General features: G+C 35.5%; 1 long non-coding RNA gene across 1 annotated transcript; it reads left to right on the forward strand.

The window, feature by feature from the left end:
• Window positions 1-14,476: 14,476 nt before the first annotated feature.
• Window positions 14,477-16,702, forward strand: LOC132752010 (uncharacterized). Its single transcript, XR_009628753.1, has 3 exons — window positions 14,477-14,709; window positions 15,151-15,317; window positions 16,468-16,702. It is a non-coding gene; the product is annotated as an uncharacterized LOC132752010 (long non-coding RNA).
• The last annotated feature ends 2,066 nt before the right edge of the window (window positions 16,703-18,768 follow it).

Genomic DNA, 18,768 nt, shown 5'->3' on the forward strand with positions numbered 1-18,768 from the left:
ACTTGCAGACTTTCAGGAATTTTAAATGCCAACAGAGATAATGACATTTCTGACTTCTAGGGAACCGCCAGAGTACATTTCTTTGGTCTGCGACTGATTTTAAAGACTCGCAGACTTTCAGGATGTTTGGTGCCATTGCAGATCATGTCATTTTTTAATTTTAAGGACCCCTTAGTCAGAAGCAAAGCATTTTCACTCTAAAATGTCATTATCTGCATTAGAACCAAAAACTCCTGAAAGTCTGCAAGTGCCCAATAATCAGTCGCAGACCAACAAAATAGACTCTGGATGGTCAAAAGATGTCAAAAATATAATTACCTCTATTGGCACCAAAAATTCCTGAAAGTCCGCGACTGTCCAAAAATAAGTTGCAGACCAAAAAATGGACCCTAGAAGTAAAAAAGTAAAAAATATAATTATCTGCCTTCACATAAAAATTCCTGAAAGTCTGTGAGTGCCTAAGAATCAGTCGCAGACAAAAAAAATGGACTCAGGAAGGTCACAAAAAGTCAAAAATATCATTATCTGCATTGACACTAAAAATTCCTGAAAAGTCCGCGAGTGACACAGAATAAATAGACTCAGGAGGGTCCTTTTGGAAGTAAAAATGTCTAATTATCTCCATTGGCATCCGAAAATTTTTGAACGTCTGCGAGTGTTCTAGAAACACGACGGCAGACAAACGAAATGGGGGACCATGAAATGGTCCTTTAGAATTTCACAAATGGGGGTCATTATCTGCATTAACACCAAAAATTCCTGGGAAAGTCTGCGATTCTCCACGGAATCAGTCGCAGACCAATAAGAAATAGACACTTACACTTGGGAGAGTCCCATAGAAGTAAAAAAATATCTTCAATAATCTGCATTGGCACTAAATATTTCAAAAGTAGTCTACGAGTGCCAAATAATCAGTTTGCGACCAACGAAAATAAACTCCCGAGTTAACTAAAAAGAACCCAAAATAAGCTATCAATCTATTTGTACCAACATTCCTGGAAGTCTCGAGGATGTCAGTCCAAAGGCGCAGACAAAGACCAGTGAAATAGATCTCGCAACAAAAAATAAAAATTTCAGAGGCATAAGGATAACAAGTGGATGTATAAGGAGTAAAAGGAGGAAAATATTTACTCTGTATTTAGGAATGCCCTGCTAGATTGCTCTGCCAGTTCGGCATTGCAGCAGAAAAAAAAATACTTTATTTAAGAATTAACCCTGCTAGTTTGCACTTGACAGCTCAGCCATTCCGCAGCAGAACATTTTTACAATAATTTTTAAAATGCTCTGCTGGATTGACTTGACCCAAGCTGGGAATTTTTTTAACACTTTAATATTTAGGAAAGCCCTGCTGGATTGCCCTTAGGGGCAACCTGAGCAACCCCCGTAGAGGGATTTTAACCCCCTATATTTTGGGAAAGCCCCCAAATAAAATTTGGGTTAGCCAAACCAACTTTTCCCGGAAAAATTTATTTTTTCCCTTAAATATGGAAAAGCTCTGCTAAATTTCTTTGGGCCCGCCCGGGATACCAACCCGAGCATTTCCCACAAATTTATTTAAGAATGACCCCGGGTTGGGGTTGGGTAAAACCAGCCCAAGGGATACAACAGAGGGGATTTTTAACAAATTTTAAATTTTTTAAAAGCCCCAGCTTTGATTTGGCTAAACCAGGCCTTTAGCCCAACCCCCGCAGAGGCCTTTCCCACACTTTTTTTTAGGGAAGCCCTCTTTTTATTTTAAAAAATCCAAAATGAGCATACCAGCAAATTCAGCAGAGGCATTTTACCACTTTATTTTGAAAATGCCCGCATAGATTGCTTAAGGGCAGCTGAGCATAACAGCAGAAGCCAATTTTTAAAACTATATTTTGAATGGCCCCGCTAGAAATTGGGCTTAGGCCAGCCCTGTAACATAAAAACAGAGCAGAACACATTTTTGACACTTATATTTTGGAAAATGCCCGCTAGATTGAATTCAGCCAGCTGAGGCATAACCAGCAGAAGCACATTTTACAAACTATATATAGGAAATGCGCTGCTTAGGATTTGCCTACCAGCCTGAGCATTACTTGCAGATCATTTTTACAATATAAAATTTAGGAATGCCCTGCTTTGATTGGGGCTTTAGCCAGCTGAGCATAACAAGCAAGAGGATTTTTACAATAATATTTTGGGGGAAAGCCAAGCCTAGTTGCTTATCCAGCTGAGCATAAACAGGCAGAGGATTTTTAACAAAACATTTCCTATATTTCGGGAAGCAGCCAAATATATTAGGATGCCTGGGCGCTAGATTTGGGGCCCAGGCCCCGCGTGGGATTAAACCAACAATCAAATTTTTTTCCCAAAAATTTTTAGGAAACCTGGGGTTTTTATTGCTTTTGGCCCGCTGACCCTTTTAAACAACGGAGCATTTTACCCCTATATTTTTGGGAAAGCCCCCGGGGTAGGGTTTCCCTTTGCCCGGGTAAACATAACAGCAAAACCCTTTTTCACCCTTAATTTTGGAAAACTGCCCCTAGATTGCTAAGGCCCGTTTAGCATAAAAGCAGACATTTTTTTCCCCCTTTTATTTGGGAAAGCCCTTGATTGCCTTTGCCAGCTGAGCAACCAGGAGGGGTCATTTTTCCCCCTTAAATTTTTTAATGCCCCGCTTGATTCTTAAACCAAACTGAGCATTTCCCCAGAGAAAATTTTTTACCATTTTTGGAAAGGGCCCCCCCCCTAGATTTCCCCAGGGCCCCTGAGGCAAATTTCAGCAAGGGGGATTTTTTAAACCCCCCTAATTTTTAAAGGGCCCGCTTTTGATTCCTTTTCCCGCTAAACCCCTACCGCAAAGGGGTTTTTTACCCTTTTTTAGGGAAAGCCCCCAGAAATTTTTCCCTTTCCAACCTGAGCAATTTCCAGCAGACCAAATTTTTTCATTTAATTTTAAAAAAGCCCGGTAAAATTGGCTTACCCCCCCTGGGCATTAACAGAAGCATTTTTTTCCCTAAAATTTTAAAGGAAAGTGATTTTCTTATTTACTGAACCTAACGGATTTTTAAATTATTAGGAATTTTGATTTTTCAGATTGAACAAAGAGAAAACACACCAAATTTTAATTTCCGCTTTGGAAATTTTAAGCGGGGAATGCAAAACAGGAGTTTTTATTTTTTTTTATGATTTCCCTTTCATCGTTGCGATAGAAACAAAACAGACTTTTGGAAAATCACATAGACACTTATAAACAATAAATGTATAAAACAGATCGCCTTGCAAAGTTTTATAGTTAATTTTTGCGGTTAATCAAAGTGTTTTTCTAGATATATTGTTAAACTAAAAACATATATACATACACACACACGCACGCACACACATACATACACTCATACACACATACACTCATATACACATATACATACATACACTCATACACACATATACTCATACACACATACATACATACACTCATACACACATATACACATACACTCATACACACATACATACATACACTCATACACAACACGCATACATACATACATACACTCATACACACATACATACAGTCATACACACATACACTCATACACACACACATACATACACTCATACACAATAATATACATACATACACTCATACACGCATACATACATACACTCATACACGCATACATACATACAGTCATACACACATACACATATACATACATACAGCTATTCATCTAGCTTATGGAATGTTGGTAGTCCAACCCTTGTGCCCCCGCTTGTGACTGCAATGCACAAAGTGGCACCTGAGGGCTTCCTCTTTCAGTTACGCCGGAAAAGTCACCGTGTCGTTGTCACTTACGCCGGAAAAGTCGACGTGTCGTTGCCACTTAAATCCCAACCAAGAAGTATAAGGGTATACAAATGTTTTACTGTCTTTGAACATTTTATCTATATTCTAATGTCTATTTGACCATATATAAGACATATGTGTGTTTTTGGGGCTTTCTTAAATAACCATTCAAGAATAGAAATTAAGAAAACTGTCAGTAAACAATTTCCGTAATATTCCACTATAACACGAACATATATATCCATATACATCATAATGCACAATAATGGTTTAATAGTTTTTGTAATCATCATGATTCAAACAAGCTGCTTCAAATGTTTACCATGTTTTGTCGCATAAAAAAGAGTGATAACTTGACAGTTTTAATGTTTTTCCCTTATCTATGTTTGATAAAACCAATAACAGATGTTCAAACTTTCTGCGCAATAGCAATACATAAATTTTTGCAGGTATGACTAAGCTTGGTGATACCACAGGACTCTGTTAAACGAGATTGAAATAAAAATATAATTTAGCTTTATATTTAAGCTTATTTGACACTTTATGTTTCATAATCATGCATAAATTTACATAGGCCGCCTTTTTCAGGTATCGATACAGTTTTAGAATCTGTCCGCACTGAGAATCCTTATTTTTTATGTCAGTCAAGCACTTTTTGGTTTTCACCAATATTCTAAAATCTTATTGTATGTGAGAAGTTAGCAGTGAACAGTGAGCTAAGCAAAAAGGCATTTTAATTTATATAGGGAAGTCAATGATCTGCTGTAATGCTCAGCTGTTTTGGGCATCTAGCAGGGCATTCCTAAATATAGTGTAAAAATGCTCTGCTGCAATACTCAGCTGTCTTGGCAATCTAGCATAGCATTCCTAGCTTTATTTAAAAAATGCTCTGCTTTGGAACGCTCAGCTGGCTAGGCAATCTAGCAGTGCATTACTAAATATAGTGTTAAAATGCTCTGCTGGAATGCTCAGCTGGCTAGGCAATCTAGCAGGGCATTCCTAAATATAGTGTTAAAATGCTCTGCTGGAATGCTAAGCTGGCTAGGCAATCTAGCAAGGCATTACTAAATAAAGTGTAAAAGTGCTCTGCTGGCTAGGCAATCTAGCAGGACATTACTAAATATAGTGTACAAATGCGATTCTGAAATGCTAAGCTGGCTATGCAATCTAGCAGGGCATTACTAAATATAGTGTTAAAAGGCTCTGCTGGAATGCTAAGCTGGCTAGGCAATCTAGCAGGGCATTACTAAATATAGTGTAAAAATGCTCTGCTGGAATGCTAAGCTAGCTAGGCAATCTAGCAGGGCGATACTAAATATAGTGTAAAAATGCTCTGCAGGAATGCTAAGGTGGCTAGGCAATCTAGCAAGGCATTACTAAATAAAGTGTAAAAGTGCTCTACTGGCTAGGCAATCTAGCAGGACATTACTAAATATAGTGTACAAATGCGATTCTGGAATGCTAAGCTGGCTAGGTAATCTAGCAGGGCATTCCTAAATATAGTGTTAAAATTCTCTGCTGGAATACTAAGCTGGCTAGGCAATCTAGCAGGGCATTACTAAATATAGTGTAAAAATGCTCTGCTGGAATGCTAAGCTAGCTAGGCAATCTAGCAGGGCGATACTAAATATAGTGTAAAAATGCTCTGCAGGAATGCTAAGCTGGCTAGGCAATCTAGCAGAGCATTACGAAATATAGTGTAAAAATGCTCTGCTGGAATGCTAAGCTGGCTTGGCAACCTAGCAGAACATTATGAAAAATAGTGTGAAAATGCTGTGTTGGATAAGCAATCTTGCGGTGCATTCTGAATTATAGTATTAATAGGCTCTGCTTGAATGCTCAGCTGGCAGACTGATTCTGAGTTCAGGATTTATTGTTGCCAACATTTTATTGGCATTTTCGACCTGTAGGCACTTCTGAGGCACTAGCAGACTTTCAGGAATTTTGGTGCCAATGCTGATATGTAGACAATATAGACTTCTAGGGACCCTCAAGAGTCCATTTTGTTGGTCTGCGACTGATTCTCGGACCCTCGCAGACTTTCAGGAATGGTTGGTGCCAATGGAAATAATCATATTTTTGACTTCTAGGGACATTTAAGAGTCCATTTCATTGGCCTGTAGCGTATTGTTGGACACTCGCAGACTTTCAGGAAAGTTTGGTGCCAATAGAGATGATGGCAAATTTTACTTCTAGGGACCCGCCAGAGTCCATTTTTATGGTCTGCGACTGATTCTGGGACATTCGCAGACTTTCAGGAATCGGTGGTGCCAATGGAGATAGTGACATTTTTGACTTCTAGCGACCCACCAGAGTTCATTTCGCTGGTCTGCGACTGATTTTGGGACACTTGCAGACTTTCAGGAATTTTGATGCCAATAGAGATAATGATATTTCTGACTTCTAGGGAACCGCCAGAGTACATTTCTTGGGTCTGCGACTGATTCTTTGAAACTCGCAGACTTTCAGGATGTTTAGTGCCATTGCAGATCATGACATTTTTTACTTTTTAGGACCCCTTAGTCATAAGCAGATCATTTTTACTCTAAAATTTCATTATCTGCATTAGCACCAAAAATTCCTGAAAGTCTGCAAGTGCCCAATAATCAGTCCCAGACCAACGAAATAGACTCTGGATGGTCAAAAAATGTCAACATTGTAATTATTTCTATTGGCACCAAAAATTCCTGAAAGTCTGTGAGTGCCTTAGAATCAGTCGCAGACCAAAAATATGGATTCAGGAAGGTCCCACTAAGTCAAAAATATCATTTTCTGCATTGACACCAAAATTCCTGAAAGTCTGCGATTGACTCAGAATCAGTCGCAGACCAACGAAATAGACTCAGGAGGGTCCTTTTGAAGTAAAAATGTTATTATCTCCATTGGCACCAACAATTTCTGAAAGTCTGCGAGTGTTCCAGAAACATTCGAAGACCAACGTTATGGGCTTTGGATGGTCCCAAAAATTCACAATTGTCATTATCTGCATTAACACCAAAAATTCCTGAAAGTCTGCGATCGTCACAGAATCAGTAGGAGACCAAAGAAATAGACACTTGAGGGTCTCGTAGAAATCAAAAATGTCATTATCTGCATTGGCACTAAATATTTCAGAAAGTCTACGAGTGCCAAATAATCAGTTGCAGACCAACGAAATTTATACTAAGCCAGCTGAGCATACCAGCAGAGCATTTTTCGCACTACATTTTGGAACCCTCCGCTAGCTTGCTTAGCCAGCTGAGCTTACCAGCAGAGCATTTTTACACTATATTTAGGAATGCTCTGCTGGATTGCCTAGCCAGCTGAGCATTTTTAACACTATATTTAGGAATGCCCTTCTAGATTGCCTAGCCAGATGAGCAATTCAGCAGAGCATTTTTACACTATATTTTGGAATGACCCGCTAGATTGCTAAGCCAGCTGAGCATAACAGCAGAGCATTTTACACTATATTTTGGAATGCCCTGCTAGATTGCCTAGCCAGCTGAGCATACCAGCAGATCATGTTTACACTATATTTTGAAATGCCCCGCTGGATTGCTTAGCCAGCTGAGCATAACAGCAGAGCATTTTACACTATATTTTGGAATGCCCCGCTAGATTGCCTAGCCAGCTGAGCATAACAGCAGAGCATTTTTACACTATATTTTGGAATGCCCTGCTAGATTGCTTAGCCAGATGAGCATAACAGCAGAGCATTTTTACACTATATTTTGGAATGCCCGCTTGATTGCTTAACCAGCTGAGCATAACAGCAGAGCATTTTTACATTATATTTTGGAATGCCCCGCTAGATTGCTTAGCCAGCTGAGTATAACAGCAGAGTATTTTTTACACTATATTTAGGAATGCCCTGCTAGATTGCCTAGCCAACTGAGCATACCAGCAGATCATTTAGTACACTATATTTTGGAATGCTCTGCTTTATTGCTTAGTCAGCTGAGCATACCAGGAGGGCATTTTTTGCACTATATTTTGGAATGCCCCGCTAGATTGCTTAGCCAGCTAAGCATACCAGCAGAGCATTTTTACGCTATATTTTGGAATGCCTCGCTAGATTGCCTAGCCAGCTGAGCATACCAGCAGAGCATTTTTACACTATATTTAGAAATGGCCTGCTAGATTGCTTAGCCAGCTGAGCATACCAGCAAAGCATTTCTACACTTTATTTTGGAATGCTCTGCTAGATTGCTTACCCAGCTGAGCATAACAGCAGATCATTGATTTCCCTATATAAATCGTAATGCCTTTTTGCTTAGCTCACTGTTAACAGCTAACTTCTCATTTTTAAAGGGGATTATTTTTGTTGGGTCGATAAAAAGTAGGGGTGTTTTTTTTGTGGGGTTTACAAAAGAAAGGGTAAAAATGTAATCGGAGCTAGATCTACGTCTCGAACTCGCATCCTCAGTGTCTATTCTAGGAAGGTCGATGGGGGTTCACTCATATATTTGACAATCCCACCCTATTTTTCACCCTATGGACTTGTGGACCTCTACCAAAATTGTTCAAATCATGACCCCCGGGGTCAAATCGACCTTGACACAGTGGCCACTTGATTTAACATAGAGTTATACTAGTATAGGGAAATCTTAGAAAAATCTTCCGTTTAAGAATCCCAAGGCCAAGAGCTTTGATGTTTTGCATGTAGCATTGACTAGTGGACCTCTACCAAGATTGTCGAAATCATGACTTCCGGGATCAAATTGACCTTGACACAGGGGCCACTTGATTTTTACATAGAGTTAGGCAGGGATTTCTTAGAAAAAAAATCTTCCTCTTAAGTATCACAAGGCCCAGGGCTTAGATATTTTGCATGTAGCATTGACATGTGAACCTCTACCAAAACTGTTCAAATCATGACCCCGTGGTCAAATAAACCTTGACACTCGTAAACTTCGTATGATGTTGGCCATTACAAAAGCCAATATACAGGTGAGCGATATAGGGACATCATGGCCCTCTTGTTTTGGTTTGTGTGTTTTTTCAGAGCAAAAGATTAGTCATTCGCATAAAACCAAAATTTAAGAATGTCCATCTTGGCGTCCGTCCTGCTTTGTCCCGTCTATATTTTTTCTTTCTATAAAGGATAACACATTTGATACCATGATGTGGTGGTATTGTAAGCTAAGTCAAAACTGTTGAAATAATAACTTTAATTGATAACAAAGTTCCAACATTCTTTTATTCAACTCTGAAGAGCACCAGATATTCAAAACAAATAATAGACAGTTGTATAAGATAAGAGAATTACCAATTTTCTAAGTTGTCACTAGTTTTCACGACTGTCAGGATTTGGAGCCAAAATGAAAAGTGAAGACAGCCTGGCATGGCTACTTATATAGACTCTGAACTTGCCAGGACTGTCAAAATTGACCAATCATAATGTCCCAATTGTCCTGGCAGACTGGCAGGAAAGACAGGAATTTCTTAAAATGGCAGCCATCTTGATAGGAATAATTTAGAAAAGTGTAAATTTACATGGTAAACAAATAACAAAATATGCAATGTACACTTGAATTACATGCTTAACTCAATGTACTAAAAATCTGGACCAAAAATAATAATAGATGAAGCTCAGGAAAAATGAACTGTTGATATAAAAAGATTCTAGTGCCAGGATTTGAATTTTCCCTCCTGACAAACTTAGAGGTCATACTGGTCATCAAGATTATTATGAAATACAGCAATACCAGCTAAATATTTGGAAATTAACTTAAGTCTTAGGTAAATAAAGATTACATTCTTTGTTCGTACATGTAAAATGGTAAGTATTTGTATATGTTTATGAAAATATAAGCATTTAAAGTTTTGAATCAAGGTAGACAACTCTTGTCGGCCATTTTGATGCCAGGATAAACAAAGTAAGTAAATTAATCATCTCTTAAAGTATAAACCTCCTTATAGTGTCCTATATAGTCCTACAATCTCAAAATGTCCTATAATATGGTATCAATACCTTCATTTAACAGAAAATTATTATAAATACTTGAAATCAACAAAAACATGAATAGTTGAGGAACGGTCAGGAATCCTGACAGGTAAGTGTAAAGTATTTTCTTGAATATTTTTGTATCTCATTTGTAAATAAATGTCTTAGCTTAGGTTTCTTTATACTCAAAACCTAGAATTTGTTTAAAACTGATACTTAAGCTAACAAAGCAAAAGTAAATTATTTGAATAAGTCACTGTCTCTTACAGTATATCTAATACAACACCCAGATCTGCTGCTCAAAGGCTAAGGTCACACTTGGGAATCAGCGCAAACCCATGACCCAAGTGTAAATCCTACATGCGTAGAGGGATTTAAATATAGCTGGGGACAAATAATCTCCATAGTGAGGCGGAGGGTTTCCCGCAAAACAATCTTGTGTTTAATGGCACTATATCTTGATTGTATTATGCATAAGCATTCTGCAAGGCTCAAAAGTTTTTATGGCAGCAAGTGACTTTTAGAATGGAATTTTCAGATATATTCGTGTTGATTGGCTACCTATTTTATTTCATTTTTTTTGTCAATTATTTCGATGTATTTTTCCAGAATATTTACTAAATATATTAGATACGATATATAAAAGAGTTACCTTGGAAAACCTGAAACATTAGTTTAGTTTAAACTTATTTTTTTAGCTCGATTGTGAAACAAGTTCCTACAACTTATATGAATCACTCTCGAGTCCGCTTCCTGGAACCAACCAGTACTGGTGCTATATGAGGAATCATGGTCGTGACCCGTGTGGGCTTCGAACCCACGATTCCGAGCTTACGAGGTAGACACCTTAACCATTAGGCTATCGCTCCCCTGAAACTCTATCATGATATATGTGTACAGCGTTAAAATATAACGTTATTTACAAAAATGATCTCAGAAATATTTTGTTCTCACAAATGGATAGGAAAAACTAAAGGGAAAACACACAAAAAATTCAATCACTACAAATGAAATGGTGACAGAACGTTTCCATCCCCCAGTTACGAGTTGACACTAGACGATTCTACCCCAACCAGTGCATTGTTATAATACTTCGGAAAGATATAGATTAATATGGTAAAATATGTTTTGTCAGTAATTTGTTTCGAAACATCCTGACAATTCTGGAATGGAATCGTCCTTGGGTCGAAACATTCATAAGGAAACAACCTTTGTTTCCTTTGTGTAGCTTAAATCATAAAAAAGAGTGAAACATTTTTCGAGAAAGTCATAACAAGACTGAAACGCTTTAAATAGAAACTTTTCTACGAATAAATGACGTACTATTACGATGGACAAAAGTTGCCACAAACGCTTACCCTGCACCTAAGTACAAGAGAGCTAAAATATTAAAATACATTCTAAACATAAACATAAATTATGTATAGATGAAAACTTATATTGTTACATTCGATTAATAAATGATGTGATAGATTTATTAAGATTAAAAGCAGCTTTAGCATTCATCAGTTCCACTCTACCGTTAAAACTTATCAAATCAAGCAAGGTTATAAATTCAGGTAAATAGCGCGACGTGTTTGGTTGCCGCGTATTTAATGTTTTATCATCAATGTGAACATTGTGGTGACAATTTTTCTTCTTTTTCAACTCGGGAATGGTAAACTATACGCTAATTGTTCTTCTAACTGGTCATGAATTAATGCCGGCGTACCCCAGGGCTCGATCCTCGGACCTCTGCTTTTCTTGATATATATAAACGATATCGTTGACGATGTAAATTCGAGCATACGACTTTTTGCAGACGACACGAGCCTTTTTATCATTGTAGAGAATCCCATAGTCGCAGCCAAGCATTTAAATGATGACATTCAAAAAATTCATGAATGGTCAAAGGCTTGGCTGGTTACTTTTAATCCGTCCAAAACAGAATCCATGATATTTTCGAGAAAATTAAAACAAGTAAACCATCCCCCAATTCAAATGAATGGAATTCCAATCAACGTGTACAAAATCAAACACACATTTTGGTGTTACCCTTTCTGAAAATGTTAAATGGGATACTCATATATCTATAATACTGCGAAAAGCTTGTCAGAGAGTAGGCATCATGAGATCACTGAAATTTCTCCTCAATCGTTCAAGCTTGGAAAGAATGTATATGTCTTTTATCCGCCCTATGCTTGAGTACGCCGATGTTACATGGGATAACTCCTCGAACATGTTAAAAAATGAAATTGAAGCAGTTCAAAACGAGGCAGCAAGAATAGTAACAGGTGCTACAAAATTATGCAATATTAGTAAATTACTTAACGACCTCAAATGGGATACCCTGGCCGAAAGGCGTAAACAACGTAAACTAGTTTTATTCTTTATAATGTACAATGGAATTACTCCAAACTATCTCTCTGATCTGATACCCCAACACAACGAGTCCTACCACCTCGGAAATCACAGACAAGTAAACTCAAGGACACAAATATATAGCTAATCATTTCTTCCTTCTGCAATAAGAGAATGGAACTTTCTACCTATAGATACAAGAAACTCATCTTCTGTTGCTGCCTTTAAACGGTGCCTTAATAAAAACAAAACAAAAGCCTCCCCTTTATTTAATGTAGGAAGTCGTATAGGCCAAATATTGCACGCACGTCTTCGTTTAGATTGTAGCTCCCTGAACTCTGACCTTCATAGAAATTCTATTATCCAGTCTCCATTATGTCTATGTGGCGAAATAGAGACAGTGCATCACTTTTTATTTTCATGTCCTCTCTATGATATCATCAGAGACATGCATTTAAGTCCCCTTCCATGTCCCCTGACACTTAACAATCTCTTGTACGGAGACGAGCGCCTTAGCTTTAACACGAACGAAAAAATCATTCTTAAAGTACAACAGTTTATCATAGCTTCCAAACGTTTTACTAACTAATATCAACTTTTGTTCTGTCCATCACTTCCCGATAATATTGTGTGCAGACATATATTCTCTATTCATTATCTAAATTCAAAACTTCATTTAAATATTTTAGTCTCTTTTTCCCCGAAACATTCTAAACAAAATCATTTGAAAAAAAAACTTACTTAAATTGAATACTAGTTAAAAACAATATTTTACTTTGTAATAGAAATTGTTTTTAGTAATCTCCCAATATTATGAAACAATCTTGAAACAGAAGTTTTCTTATTCTACAACTCTAGACAATAATGTTCTAACAAATTTATTCATTTTAATTATTTATCTGATTTCCCTTTTCTGTATTATTCTAACCAAATATGTGCTTATTTTTTTATTGCAAGTACATTATGTGTGGAAAGGAATAAGTCACATTTGACTTGTTTTCCAATTCACGAAATATATCAGTGTGTTTGTAAATGCTTACTGTATATATTTATGTTGTAAAATAGAAATAAAATATTGTTTAAACTAAGAGCGCTACAGCCCCGCTCGGACTTTCCGCGTATTACGCTGCGCGTGTTCCAATCGGCACTTTCCGTCAAACTTCGGATCATCCGATACGCACTTATACTGTACGCACGTGCGTAAGTAACATAGAAACAAACACAAAAGGTGTGACATCCCCTATTTGCTACAACTGTTGATCGTTTTAACAGCCAGAGCAACAGAAATGAATTAGAGTAGATGTGGCATATAAAGCGCTGCATTTTGAACAATCTAATGAATATTTTTTATTTTCTACTTTTGCAATCTGTTTTTTTTTTGTTTTTTGTTTTTTTTTTAATTTTGTTATTTTAGTCTGATGCGGTTTTTTTATAAATAAGTCAGTGTTCATGTAACTTACTTTTTTCTTGCTCACATTTGTAGTGCAAAATGACCCAAAAATGAAAAGTGTTTAAACGCTTTTAACCCAAATCGGACAAGAATTACACATAATCGCGGATTTATATATAACATTGTAATTAATATCCGTGACAAAATCGAATTTATATCTTATTTAAAAACAAATCTGAGTGTATATATTTATTATATACCTACAAATGAAATATTGATGAAATAAAATGCTTATTTTCATTTTCGTATTTTCACTGTAAAAAAAGTATTTTATAGTGAAACATATTTTCCGTGTTTTCACTGGTGTCTTGCAGGACTACTTTCTTTTAAATTCTGCCAGTACACAAAATTTAAGGAATAGTCTTCCAAATTGTAATCTAAAAATAGAAACAAATGTATATAACAAACAGTAAATTCGTTTTTTTCTAATAAATACATGATTTATTTTCATCTTGTGGCATAAAAAATATAACATTTCACTCGTGGCTACCGCCACTCATGAAATATTTATTTTCATACCACTTGATGAAAATAGATCATGGATTTACAGAACAAACTTGAGTATCCTCTATATATTTTTAACATCTTTTGCATATTTGTCCTGCAGTTTATCTATGTAAGAATGTATTTTTTATGTGTTTCTAAAGGTGTTAGGACCTTAGTGGAGCTCCTTTAATTAAATACCTTAACAAACTTATATATTATAAACCGTTTTTTAATTTTAAGGTCCCAGCTTCTTTCAATATTTCATTTTGATACCACTTCCAATTGTTCTTGCGTCTTAATGCTCGAATGACGAATAAAAACTGTTTCGCGCATGTCACGTGACGGTGTGCTAAACACGTTAACGAATAATCCAGGCGGGGAACAATAGTTTTATACAAATACATAGCAAATTGAATCGTGTGATTGAAAAGAGATCGGAAAGTGTTTTGCTGGCGTCTTTAACGGATTTGTTTAGAGTTTTTTTGGTGAGAATCAATCAGTGGTTAAACACACAAGATTGTCCCCCGAGCGCTCAATATTCATGGTCGAGTGATTTTCCATGCACTTTACTGTTAGCTACATTTGCGTGAAGTTTGTGAGAGGGATGTGACGGAAACGAAAGTATGGGAGGTTTGGAATTGTTTCTTTGATTTTAGTACGTCGAAGAACTAAATATCAATCAAAAATGTAAGTTATTTAATATTTAATTAAAACTATATTGCCGAAACGTAATATTATTACACATGAAAATCGGGAAAGCGTTACTGTTTGTTTTTTAAGGAAAATATGTAAATATTTCACAGAAAATCCGGGAAATGTTATTGTATCACATAAAATTTGTAAAATATCAAATATTTTTCGTAGGTACAATTTGTTTGACACAAAGTTAATTTTTCCATATGAATAAGGACTTAAATTATAAATTAGCATTAATCATAAGGATGTTAAACTTTTAATTTTTCATGTGACGTTTCGATCTTAGTTAACGGTATTTTTGACCATTATGATCATTATTCATAAATACTTACCGTTGCAGCCATTTTATTATGTACCATTTTTTTAACAAAACATTATCATAGATAATTGGCGTATGATATGAAACAAAATACAGATATGATTAATTGGCAGTTGGCATATGAGGTCTAACCAAGTATTGGCACGGATGATTGACGTGTGATATGTAAAAATGATGGCCATGTTGATGACAATGTTGTTGTTTATGGTAATGTTGATGAGGACGTCCATGGGTGTAACAATGATGATGAAATGACGTTGTTCAAGGTAGTGAGCATCAGGTAAATCTAGTTATATATAGAAATTAGCTTTTATTAGAAACTAGTTATTTTTAGACAAATGAGTTTTAACTTTTCTTCGTAAGTTTTATCAGTTTCAGAAGATGAAATTTCAAAAGGAACCAATGAACTTGCAAGTAGTCATACTACTAGTTAGTATATCGGGCTATGCTTGTTGAACAAGGACAGCGCAGATAATGCAACGTTAAAACAACATACTTATTTAATTCAATTTACATTTGGAAAATTTGACATTATAAGAAATTTGATATACATATATACATGTAAATGGTATTATGTCAGTAACTGAAATTGCGTAGAATTACAAAATTATATTTTAGAAATGAAGATTGTTTTGTCAAAATTGAAAACTATGTTTTATATTTATGTATATGACGATATTTTGTGTGCATTGTTTATATCGATTTTGGTTTTTTTTCTCAAATTTTTGGAGTTGGTGTGTGATTGGGGTTATTCGATTTGGGTTCGGTGTTTTAGTTTGTGTCTTTGTGGGAGTTTTTTATGTGTGTTATGGTAGTTTTTCTTTGTCTTTGTTGGAGTTGTTAATGTCATTTGTGTGTTATGGTAGTTTTTTTGTCGGAAATTCAGGCCTTATTTCTGAATAGTTTGGGAATTGGTGGTCGTTAAAGTTGATTCTTTGCTGATACATTATGATCGATTTGATTTTTTTTAATTTTGTTATACCAGTCGAATTATTATTATTATTCATTTCAAATAGTTATATCAATTTCATTAGAAAAGGGCGAGACATTTATAGTTATATTGAATTTTTAGCTGTACAATGCCCAATTTTGTATAATTATATTGATGTTTAATATGAGTAATGTGATATTTTTGATAATTATATTAATACATGTATATAGGTGGAGAATGCGACAAGATATCAAAGATAACATTGATTCTTTTAGATTTAGAACGTGACATTTCTAATAATGATATTTGGGTGTTGAATGCGACATTTTTAACAATTATATATACTGATTATTTTAGATGCATAATGCGACATTTTAGACTAGTATAATTTTATTGTTCTTTGGTTTCAGATGGCGTAAGAAAACATCACTGGATTACTTTTGAAAGACAAAACTAGATAAAAATGTGTATTTCTAAATATTACCATTATATAGTTCAGACTATTGTTCGATTGATGGTAAAAACAATGTTTATTGATCATGGAGCAGACGTAAAGCAAGAAATGGCGGGAAGAATCCTAGCAGACGACAGTTGTCGCGCAGATGCAATCATGCAACATATCAGACTGCCCGAATTTACAGGCTGGCCTAGCTCTATACTGGTAAGGGTTTTGAAAAAGGAAACCATAACTTTGTAATGTATGTCTTGTTTACTTTTTGAAAAATAAACTTTCGTGTCAACCCTTTCGCTGCCAGAGGGTTATCGCTTTATTGATCACATATTTGCCAAAGGGTTTTCTAAGAAATTACTATATTTTCAATTAATAAAATTATTATTACTTGTTATTAGTATTATGATAATTATATATCTTTCCAAATATGTTAGTATTATAACAATTATTGTCGATGATATAAATTTCTTTATATTTATTATTATTATTTTTATTATTATTATTATTATTATTAATTCATTATTATAATTATTACTATTATTATTTTAGAAACGGCTAAAGCCGTCCATATGGCAGAAACGCCGAGAATGACAGGGACGGCATAAGCCGTCCCTATGGCAGTGAAAGGATTAAGAATATTTCAGTAATTTAAACAAATTACTTATAATCTTAGTTACAATTATCTTTAAAATGCACAAAAATGTAACATTTGTTGGACCATGTTACCAATAGTGTATCCACAGGTAGCAGACGATGATAGATTTTAAAGTGGAAATTTGCGACTTCCGGTGTGTCTGCTACTCGATGTTGTGATCTCAGTTACTTCCGCTGACGTACAGTATGTGAAATGAGAATCGAGGTAAGATATTTTGAAGATATACAAATTTTAGCTATACATAGAACAATACAATTTACAGATAAGGGTTTGTGAGTCCCTGATTACACCTTTAACTCTGCAAAATATTTTAAATGGACTTGCCCATCTTGACAAAACCATTACTTATTTTAAGGGAACATTTCAAAATAACTTAATATAATAAATAACTTAATATCGAATAGTGCAGATCATGAGCAGATGTCAAGGATATGCCGACTGATTTTGGTCTGCACTGGTCGCACGGGTACATGTATATTATGTTGGCACTAGAAGGCTGAGAGTTAATCAACATATTGTACCACACAAAATAATCAGAAAGTACTGATTACAGTTCATTAATAACGACAATTTTTAATTTGGTACAATGTTTGTATTTTGAAAGCATGTTAATTTCAGATGGAACATGATTTTTTAGCTCGACTATTCGATAAGAATAAGTAGAGCTATTGTAGTCACCCGAGCGTCGGCGTCGGCGTCGGTGTCGGCGTCTGCGTCGGCGTAACCACTTATGTTAAAGTTTTTGTTATAGTTCAAATATTTTCAAAGTCCATTGACATATGGCTTTGAAACTTTGCACACTTGTTCACCATCATTACCCTAACCTGTAAACAGGAGGGGGTAACTGTATCAAGAATTTTGACAGAATTATGCCCCTTTTTCGACTTAGAATTTACGTTAAAGTTTTTGTAATAGTTCAAATATTTTCAAAGTCCATTGACATATGGCTTTGAAACTTTGCACACTTGTTCACCATCATTACCCAAACATGTAAACAGGAGGAGGTAACTGTATCAAGCATTTTGACAGAATTATGCCCCTTTTTCGACTTAGAATTTACGTTAAAGTTTTTGTAATAGTTCAAATATTTTCAAAGTCCATTGACATATGGCTTTGAAACTTTGCACACTTGTTCGCCATCATTACCCCAACCTGTAAACAGGAGGAGGTAATTGTATCAAGCATTTTTTTTACTATCAAGCACTAAGAATAGTCGAGCGTTGCTGTCCTACCGACAGCTCTTGTTGTAATTATTGTTGCTTTTCTAGAAAAGAAATGAACTGAACATAATACATGTAATATAAAGAACTATTCTTTCCGAGATCACTCGCTTCCTTAAAGTTTTCAATCTAAACACAAAAAATATACATTCAATAATTTAATTCACGAATAGGTCAAAAATATCAGCACTACATTAGTGATTGTGCCGAAGGAAGGGAGATAATTATGAATGTATTACAAAAAAGGGAGATAAAAATGTCTCTTATAAAATATCATAATTATTTCTAATGCATAATGTGTATTTTGTAATGAACTGGTGACTTTGATTGTGGCACTCCGATAACATCATAATTTTCTATCTATTAATAGATATTTTTTTTAACCTATATTTCAGTTTCAGGATTTGAAATTAGGAAAGAACGAAAGATATGAAATGAGCACCGGCAAACTGATCTTGGCATGTTACATCCTTG

Source organism: Ruditapes philippinarum, unplaced genomic scaffold (assembly GCF_026571515.1).
Source record: "Ruditapes philippinarum isolate M1 unplaced genomic scaffold, ASM2657151v2 ctg7304_1_1_1_1, whole genome shotgun sequence".
NCBI lineage: Eukaryota > Metazoa > Mollusca > Bivalvia > Venerida > Veneridae > Ruditapes > Ruditapes philippinarum.